Source organism: Monodelphis domestica, chromosome 3, assembly GCF_027887165.1.
Source record: "Monodelphis domestica isolate mMonDom1 chromosome 3, mMonDom1.pri, whole genome shotgun sequence".
In the NCBI taxonomy this organism is placed as follows: Eukaryota; Metazoa; Chordata; class Mammalia; order Didelphimorphia; family Didelphidae; genus Monodelphis; species Monodelphis domestica.
The window spans coordinates 448,097,524-448,110,374 of NC_077229.1; the positions used below are offsets into that span (position 1 = coordinate 448,097,524).

General features: G+C 37.9%; 1 long non-coding RNA gene across 2 annotated transcripts in view; it reads right to left on the reverse strand.

Moving 5' to 3' along the window:
• LOC130458503 (uncharacterized) overlaps nucleotides 1-12,851 on the reverse strand; it is a 243,554-nt gene that overhangs the window by 202,309 nt on the left and 28,394 nt on the right. For both annotated transcript variants that reach the window (XR_008917867.1, XR_008917866.1), the window contains exon 2: nucleotides 3,526-3,563. This is a non-coding gene — a long non-coding RNA (uncharacterized LOC130458503). The remainder of the gene's footprint in view (nucleotides 1-3,525; nucleotides 3,564-12,851) is intronic.

Consider the following 12,851-nt stretch of genomic DNA (forward strand, 5'->3'; position numbering starts at 1 on the left):
AAAAAACTTAAGACTATTTCAGAATAACAGTCAGAGATGAATGTCGCCTATAAGTAAATAATTTATGTTGCAATAAATCTGCTATGAAGTTAACATCAATCTGGATTTTTTAAAAGTTCAAGAAGAAGAAATAAGGATTTTCCAATAAGGAGAAAAAATATTAATTATATCAAGCAGAATATTTTCCAAAATAACTATTATATTTTGTTTAAGATGTATAATTTTGTTTAACATAATTTATACCATGAGTACCTTAATCAGTTACTATAATAAAAGGTTTTTACATTATGTTTTTATCAGTTGTTAGTAGTAAGTAGATCATTTTGCTGCCAGAATATCAGAGTAATACATTTAAAGCCTTCTGCAATTATTTTATGACCTAAATATAATTATTATTCTCTTTCAAATTTTGAGCTGTCATGTCAAGAATATGTCAAATACACAACTATAAGATGATCAAAATAAATACAGGAAATGCTGAACACAATTTCAATCTTCCAAGAACCAAAGCTATCTTTCAAATCATTGGACAATACCTAATAAAATATCACAAATGTTCCCTTATTTGGTGTAGAGAAAATGCAAAAGTCTCAGTTTCAGAAGGCCTAAATTGTAATCCCTTCTCCAGCACTTATTAGCCCCATAACTTTAGGCATATTATTTGACTTAGATTTTCTCATCTATAAAATATCCTACCCACCTCAAATTGTTGCCCTAAGGACCAACTGACCAAATGTATGAAATATATGAGAAGTCTTTGAAAACTGTAATGAGCAATATATCTGTAATATATTTTGCTTGAAATTATCTAATGACAGTACACTTTAATTTTTTTTTTCTGTAATTGCAATTGCACAACACTGTAACTAGCAGATGTTGAACCTCAGGCATGATGTATAAATTGGGCAAGTGACACAAAACATCCCAGGGCAAATGGCGTGCCTTCCATTCTTAAAGACTGTTGAAGAGGTTTATAGGCGGGGAAGAACTTAACTCAGACCATTAGGTAAGGGTTAAATATACACATTTCTAGGAATTTGAAGAATTGTAAGGGCCTTGTGGCAAAGCCCCAATTCCCCCAGCCTTTCTGCAGTTCTGTCTTCATATGCCAAATATAAACTCCCTTTTAATTGCCTTGCACTCTGCTAGGGGCTGTGAGGGGTACAAAGGTAATTTAAGATTTATTCTTTTTCCCTCAAAGAGCACTGGGAAGACAAGACACATCCTTGTGATGTAGTACAGACTGTATATGATCAGCTGTCAGCATTTGTGGACATTGAAAATAAGAGAACTGGGAGATCTGAAGAAAGTTCAGTTTGTATCGGAGTTGTCAGGGAAGAAATAGGCCTTGAAGACTTTGGATTTGGATAGATTGGGGAAACAAAAACAAGAGTGAGCCATCAAAGCTCAAGTACTGAGTCATACCATTTGCCTAGCACACTGCTAGAGACTGAGAGCTATAAAAGTATTTTAAGACATGTTCCCTGCCCTAAGAGAGGGGGGGAATGTGGAAGAGGTGTGAAGGAAGACAGAATTTCATGCATAAAAAATAAAGGAAAGGACTTTAGCTGTCAATCAAGAGAGAACTTTCCAAATAGAATGTTCCCAGGAAAGACAGTTGGAGAGTCAAGCCAGGCTGAAGGGGGAAGAAGCTCTGAACAGATGCCCTGTTAGCTTCTGCCCTAAGCTAAAGGACCCTTGGAGGTGGGGGGCGGGGGGCACTTCTGGAGACAGGCTGAGAAGAAATTAATTTTTGTTGGTGGCTTAGAGTGTGAAGAACTGATTGTATATTTGAGATTTGAGTTGAAGGAAGAAGAAAGAAGATTAAACAGTTGTCCTCCCATCTCCCTGACAGAATTTTGTGTCACAGCTGTGACAGAACTGACATTTCCCAAAATCCTCCTAACCCTCCTTATAGAATAGGGATAATCCTATCCCTCTCACCTCAATTTCCATCCTTGTCCTGTTTTTCCCAATAAACCTCCTTACCTGAGAGAGAGAACAAGAGTATCTTCTCTAAACCTCATAGTTCACCTTTGAGTTACATAGAAAGGTGGCTGACTAATGGGGGGGAAGGGAAGGGAGGCAGGAGGGCATGGGTGGAAAATTGGGAGGTAAAGGGTAGAGGGTAGGAAATATCTTGTTCTATTAGCCATCAGTAGTGATCAATAGGCAACCCCAGAGTATCCCCTCTAGTAGTATCTCTCTATCTCTTGGAAGTATCTCTATCTCCATTACAACTAGGCACCCTTAGGTTTCTCCTATTATCTCTCTAGTCAATCCAGAGTATCTCAGTTATTACAACCAGAAATAGCTCCACAGATTATCTCTTTAATACAATTGGCACCTCAAAGTCTGACTGAACTCCACAATCCTTAAAAAGGCAGAGTAGAATAAGAAAAAACAATGTTTAAACAAGTTGTTTGTGGAGTTGTGGTCATTGCTGTCATTGCTTGTTTCTGGGTCTACCACATACTATACAGCAGAATGACCCATAGGATCATGGAATCTATTGATTATATAGGCAACATAACAAGGTCTGTTTTGCAGTTGCCAGTCCAAACAGACCCAATACTCTGGCAGGTCCTGGCTCAAGTGTATGTGCTCTTTATGGCTGTCCTTCAGACTCTAACCCAAGTAAAGAAGATCTTTAGATTTGTAATTCCCCTTAAGGCAGAAAAGATACTGGCTATTGATAACAACCTGGAAAGCATGATTAAGGCTGTGTTTGAGCAATTGATTAAGGAAAAAGGGCTAGATCAGGTTATAGGCAAGGACAATGGACAGGCAGACAGTGAATCTGAAGAAAAGACAGCTAAAGTCACTGATCAGGGTAATGAAGGTGACAAGGACACTGTGTCTGCTGGTGAACCTGAGAAAATTTGTCCACTAAAAGAGGTCACTAAGCTATCCAGTAATGCTGGTGTGCTACACTCCAAAGCCCATAGACAATTCACCCCACAGGAACTTGAATCCATAAAAGGCTGTTTCCTGAAATTTGTAGAAAATCCTTTCAAATCTCAAAAGGAGTTGAAACGTGCTTTCAGGATCTTTGATCCTGATTTTGAAGATGCTGAGTTCCTACTATCAGAACTGTTCATCCCTCATGAACAGAGACAATTCCTGGAAAAGACAAGATCTGATGGCAATTTAACTAGCTGGCCAATTGTGGAACAAAAGCTAGATATGGACTTTGCTAACCCTACTAGCATGTCCTACCTAAGAAAATGCAGGGAGGACTTATTTCAGGCCATAAAACAATGCTGTTCAAAACCAAAAGCATGGGCTAGGTTTGACACAATCTTGGAGAATAAAGGGGAACATCCTGCCACATACACAGACCATCTGTCAGGGATGGCAGATTCAATTTTGGGAATAGAAGCTGATAGTGAAGAATCTGTGAACCATGTCCATAGGCAATTTCTAAGGGATTGCACACCTAATTTAAATTTTTTTTCAAACACTATTTCCCTAAGTATGATTTGGTCACCGTGATAAAACTGCATGAGGCAGCAACTTACTTACATGATAGTAACTCAGAACAAAGTAAACAAGTCCAGGACCTAAAAGAAAAAAATGGAAATGACAGTGAATAATCTTAAATAAAAGGAGATTGAAGAAATCAAGAGACTAAACACAGTTAAGACACACAACATCTAGTTACAAGAAACCTAGTTAGAAGGAAAAACCAGTGCAGAGAGAAACTAGGGAATGTTTCTTTTGTCACAAGAAAGGTCACTTGATTAAAAATTGCTTTTTAAAGAAGAAATATGAAGCCAATAACAATAAGAACACACAAAACTCACAAACTAGATACAAAAAGTCCTCTTGTTGTTCACATTGCACATTAAAATCAAGGCAAGCTAATGACTTGAATGAAATGCAACAGAACTGGAGCAAAACCTAAGTACTCAGATATGGATAGGAAATAATTATGAAGCCAGGCCCATAAGACATATAGTGTGACAAATGGAGATAGAAGAAATAGTGAGAATGGGGCTGCAGTTAAAAATAATAGAAAAAATTGGGAAATGGTGAAAATTCCATGCAAGAAAGTGAATCTGTGAGTGATAGCCATTGCAATAAAGCAAGAGAAAGGCAGAGACAGATTAAAGAAATTGATGCAGAAATAAAAGAAATTACATCACAAATTGCAAATTAGATATGAGACTTACAGAAAAGCTTCATAGTAACCAAACAGGGAAAGAGTGTCAATGAAATAAAATCATTTTTAGAGAACTTTTTTCCAGTTTAGAGTGGATAATGGGATTGAATTGTGCAAAAGACAAAGAAAGAATAAGTCACAAGAACTCAAGCAAAAGTTTGTGACAGATACAGAGACACATAATTTCAATTCCCTAGAGGTTACTGTTGCTAAAGAAGAAAATATAAAGGCTTTGAAACCATTCACAGATGACCTCCCACCAAATTTAGTTAATTCTGTAAATAGTTTTATGGCACATAGAAAATACATCTAATTTGAATCTAGAAGCTGATACCTTCTATCCAGTAATCATATATATAGATAAAGATAAATCATAGATATAGATAAGGAAAAATTAACTGAAAATGAATCTGAAATTACATTTGAACACAATAATCCTATTCAAAGTAATGGAGGTGACATAACAGTTAAATTTGAATATGGGGATGGAATGGCAGTCTAAGTAACAACCAAGGATTCAGTTGGTACCAACGTTCTAAGTGGCAGAGGGGAATCTGGCCAAAGCTACAGCTATGATTTACATTCATGTTCCAATGTAAGTAGAGAATACAACCTCAAATGTAGACTTCATAGGAAATGAATCAAATCAAGAAGAATTAGCTGAGGCACACATACAGCTGGCAGAGGGTAGCAAAGATAGGAGTACTAATTCGGTGGCAATAAACTCTTTGGCTACACACAGGCCAGAACCATATGTATGGATTAAGGTGGGAAAGAAAAACTACAAGGCTCTCTTAGATACTGGTGCTTCAAAATCTGTCCTAAAGACATGTCCAGGGGATACCATTATAGGGGGTATGGTTTCTGTAGCTGGAGCAACAGGACAACTACAACAGGTCCCTGAGCCCAAAAGCACTATGGCTAAATTGGGTCCTCTCACCATAGATCATACCTTCTTGTTGATCCATCATGCCCAGACAACCTTTTAGGACAAGATTTTTTGTGTAAGATTCAAGCAACATTACAATGTGAAAAATCTGGGGAAATTTATTTGCATTTACCCAAGAATTCACTGAAGCACTATCCATTGTTATACTTAGAACAACTAGAAGAAGAACCTGAAAAGATTCAAGTTGTAATTTCTATGTATGACATATGACATATGTCATATGACAGATATACCACAGGGGGCATTTGCAAAACATCAGAATGATGTGGGTTAAATCAAGTCGATTGCTCCTGTCAGGATTGAGGTCAGGGAAGGAATACCACCTAAGATACTGCAATACAAATTGATTAGAGAAGCAAGAGAAGGGATATCACCTATCATAAATAGTTTACTTGAGCAAGGCATATTGAGTCCTACAGTATCTGAATACAATAGCCCAATTTTAGCTATTAAAAAAAATAAGCTAAATGAGGATGGCACTTCCTCCTGGAGATTTGTGATGGATTTGAGGGCCGTGAATAATTTTATAAGGAAAAGAAACAATTTACACCATCTCCAAACGATATCATAACTCAAATTCCTGCAGAAGCTAGGTGGTACACAATGTTAGACCTGAGCAACACTTACTTTACTATACCGTTGCACCCTGATTCTCAAAATATTTTTGCTTTCCAATGGGGACAAACTCAGCTGTGCTATACTAGATTAGTGCAAGGTTGTTGTGAGTCTCCTTCAATATTTTGTCAACTATTGCAAAGAGATCTAGCCACCCTAACTTTCAAACATAGCAGATTAATACACTATGTGGATGATTTGCTGCTAGCATCTCCTGACCCAAAAACGTGTTTGGAAGATTCAAAGAAATTATTGATAGAATTTTATAAGAGGAGACATAAAGTTTCAAAAAAGAAGTTTCCATGAGTCCTTCCAACAGTAGAATATTTAGGATTTGTCCCGAAGGGGGGGGGGGAACCAGGAAAATCTCTAATAAAAGGATAGCAGACATACAAAAGCTAAGCATCCCTGGAACTAAGAAAGAGCTTAGAACTTTTCTAGAGTTGTTGGTTTCTCGGGACAGTACATAGTGGGATATTCTCATATTTCCAAGTGCTTAACTGATTTGACAAAGAAAGACATTAAAGAACCATTACAATTGAATAAGAACATTTACATGCTTTGTCACAGTTGAAAGGAGCTATTCTATCAGCTCCAACATTGGGAATACCTGATTATAAGAAGCAATTCCACTTGTATGTCCATGAAGCAAAAGGCATCACTTATGGAATGTTAGCATAGTATTTGGGGTTAAATCTGAGGACTATTGCATTTTACAATTCTATCCTTGACATGGTTGCACAAGGAATGGTGCATTGCCTCAGGAGTGTAGTAGCTACTGCTCTAATGGCCAAGAAGTCCTATGATATAGTACTGGGATGTAAATTGCATGTGTATTCTGCACACCAAATTGAAAAACTGTTACGGTCGCAGAATATGCATTCATTCACCGATGCAAGAATATCCCAGTGTGAAGTCATTTTGTTAGGCAATGATAACATCACAATTCATAGATGTGCACCATTAAGCCCAGCGATTCTGATTCCTGATTTGCCAATGGGTGGAGAAGCATGGCATTATTGCAATCAAATAGTAGAACTGGTGCATAGGCCAAATGAATACCTTAAAGATACACCTCTTATTAATCCATAAGTAGAGATATATACAGATGGATCCTCCTATGTTTGCAATGGGAGAAAATTCACAGGACAAGGACAAAACACTTGCATGCCAGCATCATTGCCAAGTCATGTCAGCACCCAGGGAGCCAAGCTCAAGGCTCTGCTCATGGCCTTCGAATTATGTAGAGGGAAAAGAGCTAATATTTTTTCTGGATTCACAATATGCTTTCTCCACTGTATATTGGTTGTCATACATATGGAAAAACAGAGTATAAAACTTCAACTGGGAAACTAATTGGATATGGCAATCTGATAAATCATATTATAAGTGCTGTAGACTTTCCTAAAGAGGTGGCCATAATCCATTGTAAGGCACATACTCATGGAAAGACAGAATATCCCTAGGGAATGACAGAGCAGACATAACATCAAAGTATGCCGCTAGATTCGGTCCCCACCATGTGCTGAATTTCTCTCTGATCGAAAGGCATAATCTCACTGATGCCTAGGACGGAGAAGAAATACAGTCATGGAAAGAGCAGCAAGGCACTAAATTAATCAAAGGCATCTGGATTGCTCAAGGGGGTAAATCTATTTTCCCTAAAAAGTTGTATCAACATCTATGCACCATAATTCATGCAAAGGGACATTACGGAGTGCAAGGGATTCTGGATACCATACAGAGGTATTGGACAGCACCAGGAATTACAACAAATGCCATTAGAATTTGTCAGGCATTTGAAACATACAGAAGATATAATCAAGGACATTTTAAGAGTGTTGCATTGGGAGGCAGACCACTCAGTCATATGCCTTTTCAGTGTATTCAAATTGATTATATCAACATGCCTAAGGACAAGGGATACAAATATGCATTGGTGATTGTGGATAGACCAACTAGATGGGTTGAAGCATGCCCATCAAAGAAAAATGATATTGCAACAGTAGTGAGATTTCTATTAAAGGAGATTATACCTAGGCATGGCATTCCCAATACCATAGATTCAGACAAGGGGTCCCACTAGACTTCCCAGGTTCTACAAGAAATCTACACGAACTTGGGGATTGAGTGCATTCAGTTTATTAACCCCAAAGTTCCAGGCAGGTCGAACATATGAACAAAAAATTGAAAACACAAATAGGTAAACTCTGTTTAGAAACACACTTAAAATGGACAGATGTTTTGCCTCTTGCTATGTTCAACATAAGAACCACACCTAGGACTGACTTGCATATATCACCTTTTGAAATGCTATATGATCAGCTTCTTTGGCATGGTAGGACAGTAAAGCCACCTTACTTGTCCATGTTAAGAGGGGAATGTGTTCTTCATGAATACTTAAAACAGATACAATGTAGAATTGAAGAATTAAAGAAACTGGGTTTGCTTGTGCAAAGAATACCACTAGATTTTTTATTGCATAAGATAAAATCAGATGATAAGGTATATGTCAAGAACTTTAATAGAGAATCTCCTACAGGACCACGATGGATCGGACCAACTACGGTCATAATGACAACCCCAATGTCTATAAAGGTTGATCAAAGAGATCCATGGTTCTATGCTCCACAAGTGAAATTGCAACACACCCATAATATTGAGTAGCCCTAGGAAAATAATAGATAAGCAATAACAGTCCCTACTGAAAACATAGGAAAGCACATGATAGTACTTGCCACCAGAATACAGATAAGAGAGCACTGCACATGTTAAAATGATGAAAGAATAGCACCCCTGAAGCACATAGAGTTTCACAAAGAAATGCAGCCAGTAACACAGACAAAAGGAAAACATTAGCAGCCATAAGAAGAAGCTTCTATATAATTTTATACATAGTCTCTGCCAGCCACACAATAACTGAAAAGACAGAAACAATGTTATTTCAAATGAATACATAATTTTTAAATTCTATCTCCAAGAAATAAGTACAGTAACCATACAAGAAATGGTTACAGTAACCATATAATAAATCTCCTTGTAAAACAGTCACACAGCAAAAAGATTAGAAACAACTTCAAATCACTATTCTTAACAAAATCTTGAGAACTTATGCATAATGCTCACACCCACCTATGAAGAACACATGTACAGCTTACTTACATCCATGAAGATGTACATATGCAAATCTTACTCACATGCATGAATATGTACACATGTAATCCTTACTTTCACACATGAAGATTGATAAATTCTGACAAACATTCATGAAGATTTCATCTTACTTCCATGCACATGTAAACTTCACTCTTATATGCATGCACACATAAAAATATTACATGCATACATGTTCATGTTTTGTTCCTGTGTGTTCCTAGTTCCTGGTTATTCCAGTGGATCCTGATTTGAAGAACACATCTTCAATCAAGACTGGAAGATGACGACTGGCATGCTGACCAGGCGAAGGACCAGAGTTGAGGACAGAGTTTATACAAGCAACATAAAAGGACATGGAAGGACTTTGAAATTTTGGAACTTTTGATCATGAATGCATCATACATGTTACCATAACATATATGCATGCACATCCTACATAGCAAAGGAAGATATCTCATTGAATGGGTAAGTATACAACATGCATAGTTGCATAACAAAAAGACACACTGATACAAATTTCTGTGGAAAATTCAAACAGATTAAGAAATTTCTTTTCTGCATGAGTTTTCACAGAAATCTAGAAGGATGTACATATGTAAATTTGTATAGATCCTATGTACACATGTAAATACTAATTGATTAACAAACTAATTTTATTAGAACAATTTATTAATATATTCTAATGACTAATGACAGCCTAGTGAATTTGTTCAAGTCTTAAGGAAGTAGAGAGAGACATAGAAGTTCTTAAGTATAGAAGTTAGATTGCATTGTTATTATAAGTTAGTATTTGTTAGTTGTAGGAATTTTCATGGTTAAATTTATAGATATTAGGATATAGGACAATTGCATATTCTGAATGTTAGTGAAATTGTTGGAATGATTTGAAAAATTGTTACAGGATTTGTTATATAAAACTATGTTCATGTAAATCCCTTACCTAAACCATTTTCCTATACCCACTCTTAGCTTAGCATCCAGGTAGACAGAATAGCTAAGATAAGTTAGGATTTTGTTATTTTGGGAGGGTAAAAGAATATTTAAGACAACTTCCGGGTAATCATGGCTGCAATCTAGACGCGGCACGTTTCCTCTCCCCAGCACCGAACGAAATAGACTACATCAAAGGAGCATAAAATCACCTTTGGAGGAACAGAAGGACTCCCCAGTACCCCACAGAGGCAAAGGTATGTAGGGCTTGAACATTTCCACACTAAAATAAGAAGGAAAAGCTTGCACAGAAAAGTGAACTGAGCCGCCCTTCCCCCACCCCACCTCCCCCACTAAACCAGAGTGAGCTACCTGAGCGCTCACCGGGTCAGCGAGTGAGTGGGGAGCGTCTCTGTCTGGGGGGGCACTCCAGGGTCCTTGGGATCTGGGGACTGCCAGGAAAAAACGTCTCAGGGCGCTTTCACTGGAGAAGCCAGCGGACTTCGGGCGGGCTGCGCTGAACAAGGCGCACAGATTATCTGGGCGGAGCTGAATACCTGGGCTCGGAGGCTGGGAAGAACTAGTCTGAAGCAACCTAAATTCACAGAAAAACCACTCTTATAACCCAGACCCCAGACCAAAAAGGAAAGGGAAATAAAACCACCAAAGGGATGGCTCACATGGCCCAAAATCAAGCCTCCAGGAAGAAAGGGAAAAAAGTGACTATTGAAAACTTTTATGGTGGAAGTACCCAAGGGAAAGAGGAGAATGAAGAGGAAATCCAAAAAAATTCAGAACACGCCTCCCAAAATGGAAACTATCAACAAGCTCTGGAAGATCTCAAACTGGTACTTATCCAAAAGATGGAAACCTTCTGGAAAGAAAAATGGGAGAAAGAGATCAGCTGTCTGACAGATAAGACTGCTCAATTGGAAAAAGAACTCGAAGCATCCAATACAAGGGCAGACAAGGCTGAAAAGCAAATCCAGTCCCTAATGACCAGAATCAAGCACCTAGAAGAAAGTGAGATGATAAAACAGCAAGAATCAATAAAGCAAACCCAAACAATTAATGAATTGGAAGAAAACATAAAATATCTCACTGAGAAGGTCACGGACCTGGAGAACAGAGGAAGACGAGAAAATCTCCGTATCATCGGTCTCCCAGAAAAACCAGAGGTAAACAACAAATTGGATTTTATTCTAGAGGAGATTATAAAAGAAAATTGCCCCCACGTTCTGGAGCAAGGGGGCAAAATAGAAATAGAAAGGATTCATAGAACACCTTCTATACTAAATCCCCAAAAGACAACGCCTAGGAATGTAATTGCCAAATTCAAGAGCTTCCAAGTAAAGGAGAAAATCCTACAAGAAGCCAAGAAGAAGAGCTTCAGATATAAGGGGGCTCCCATAAGGATCACACATGACTTAGCGGCTAACACACTAAGAGACCGCAAAGCATGGAACACGATATTTAGAAAGGCAAGAGAGCTGGGTCTCCAACCAAGAATCAACTACCCAGCAAAACTGACTATATACTTCCAGGGGAAAGTATGGGCATTCAACAAAATAGAAGATTTCCAAGCATTTGCTAAGAAAAGACCAGAGCTCTGTGGAAAGTTCGATATCCAAGCACAGAAAGCAAGAGAAACATGAAAAGGTAAATATGAAAGAAAGGGAAAAGGAGATAAATCTTATCTTTCTCTTTAAGTCAAACTCTCTTCTATAAGGACTACATTTACATCTAATTATATATATTAATATGTGGGGAAAATGTTTTGTGTAACTCTCATAAATTGTATCATCATAAGAGTAGTTAGAAGAAACATGCATAGGGAAAGATTGGGGAATCAAGAAGATTTGGGGAAAGTTGGGGCAAAAAAAGGAAAAGGGAGGGGGGAACCGTGATAATACTAAGATTAACTTCAAGAAATAGGGGGGGAATCAATAGAATAAACTTTCCCATATAAAGATACACATGGGAAGGGGAGGGGAAGAACTCTCATATGAGAAGGAGAGGAAGAGAGCGTGAAGTGGAAGTACTTAAACCTTACTCTCAGTGAAATCAAATCTGAGAGGGAAGAACATCTAGATCCAGTGGGATCCTGAATTCTATCTTATCCATTAGGGCAAGAAAGAAAGGAAAATTAAGGAGGGGGAGGGGGGAGGGAGCACAAAAAGGGAGGGAAGGAGAGGGGGGAGGGGAAGGGAGCATAAAAAGGGAGGGGCTAGAAAGGGAAGCATCTCAAGGGAGGGGACTAGGGGGACTGACCTAAAGTAAATCACTGGTTCAAAAGGAGAAAGCTAAAGAAGAAAGGTCAGAACTAGGGGAAGACATCAAAATGCCAGCGAATCCACAAATAACAATCATAACTTTGAACGTGAATGGGATGAACTCACCCATAAAACGCAGACAAATAGCAGATTGGATTAGAACACAAAACCCTACCATATGTTGTCTTCAAGAAACACATATGAGACGGGTTGACACTCACAAGGTTAGAATTAAAGGTTGGAGTAAGACCTTTTGGGCCTCAACCGATAGAAAGAAGGCAGGAGTTGCAATCATGATATCTGACAAAGCCAAAGTACAAATAGACCTGATCAAAAGGGACAGGGAAGGTAAATATATTCTGCTAAAAGGAAGTATAGACAATGAGGAAATATCACTAATCAACATGTATGCACCAAATGGTATAGCATCCAAATTTTTAATAGAGAAACTAGGAGAATTGAAGGAGGAATTAGACAGTAAAACCATATTAGTGGGAGACTTGAACCAACCACTATCAAATTTAGATAAATCAAATCAAAAAATAAATAAGAAAGAGGTAAAAGAGGTGAATGAAATCTTAGAAAAATTAGAATTAATAGACATATGGAGAAAAATAAATAGGGACAAAAAAGAATACACCTTCTTTTCAGCACCACATGGCACATTCACAAAAATAGATCATACACTAGGTCATAGAAACATGGCACTTAAATGCAGAAAAGCAGAAATATTAACTGCAGCCTTTTCAGATCACAAGGCAAT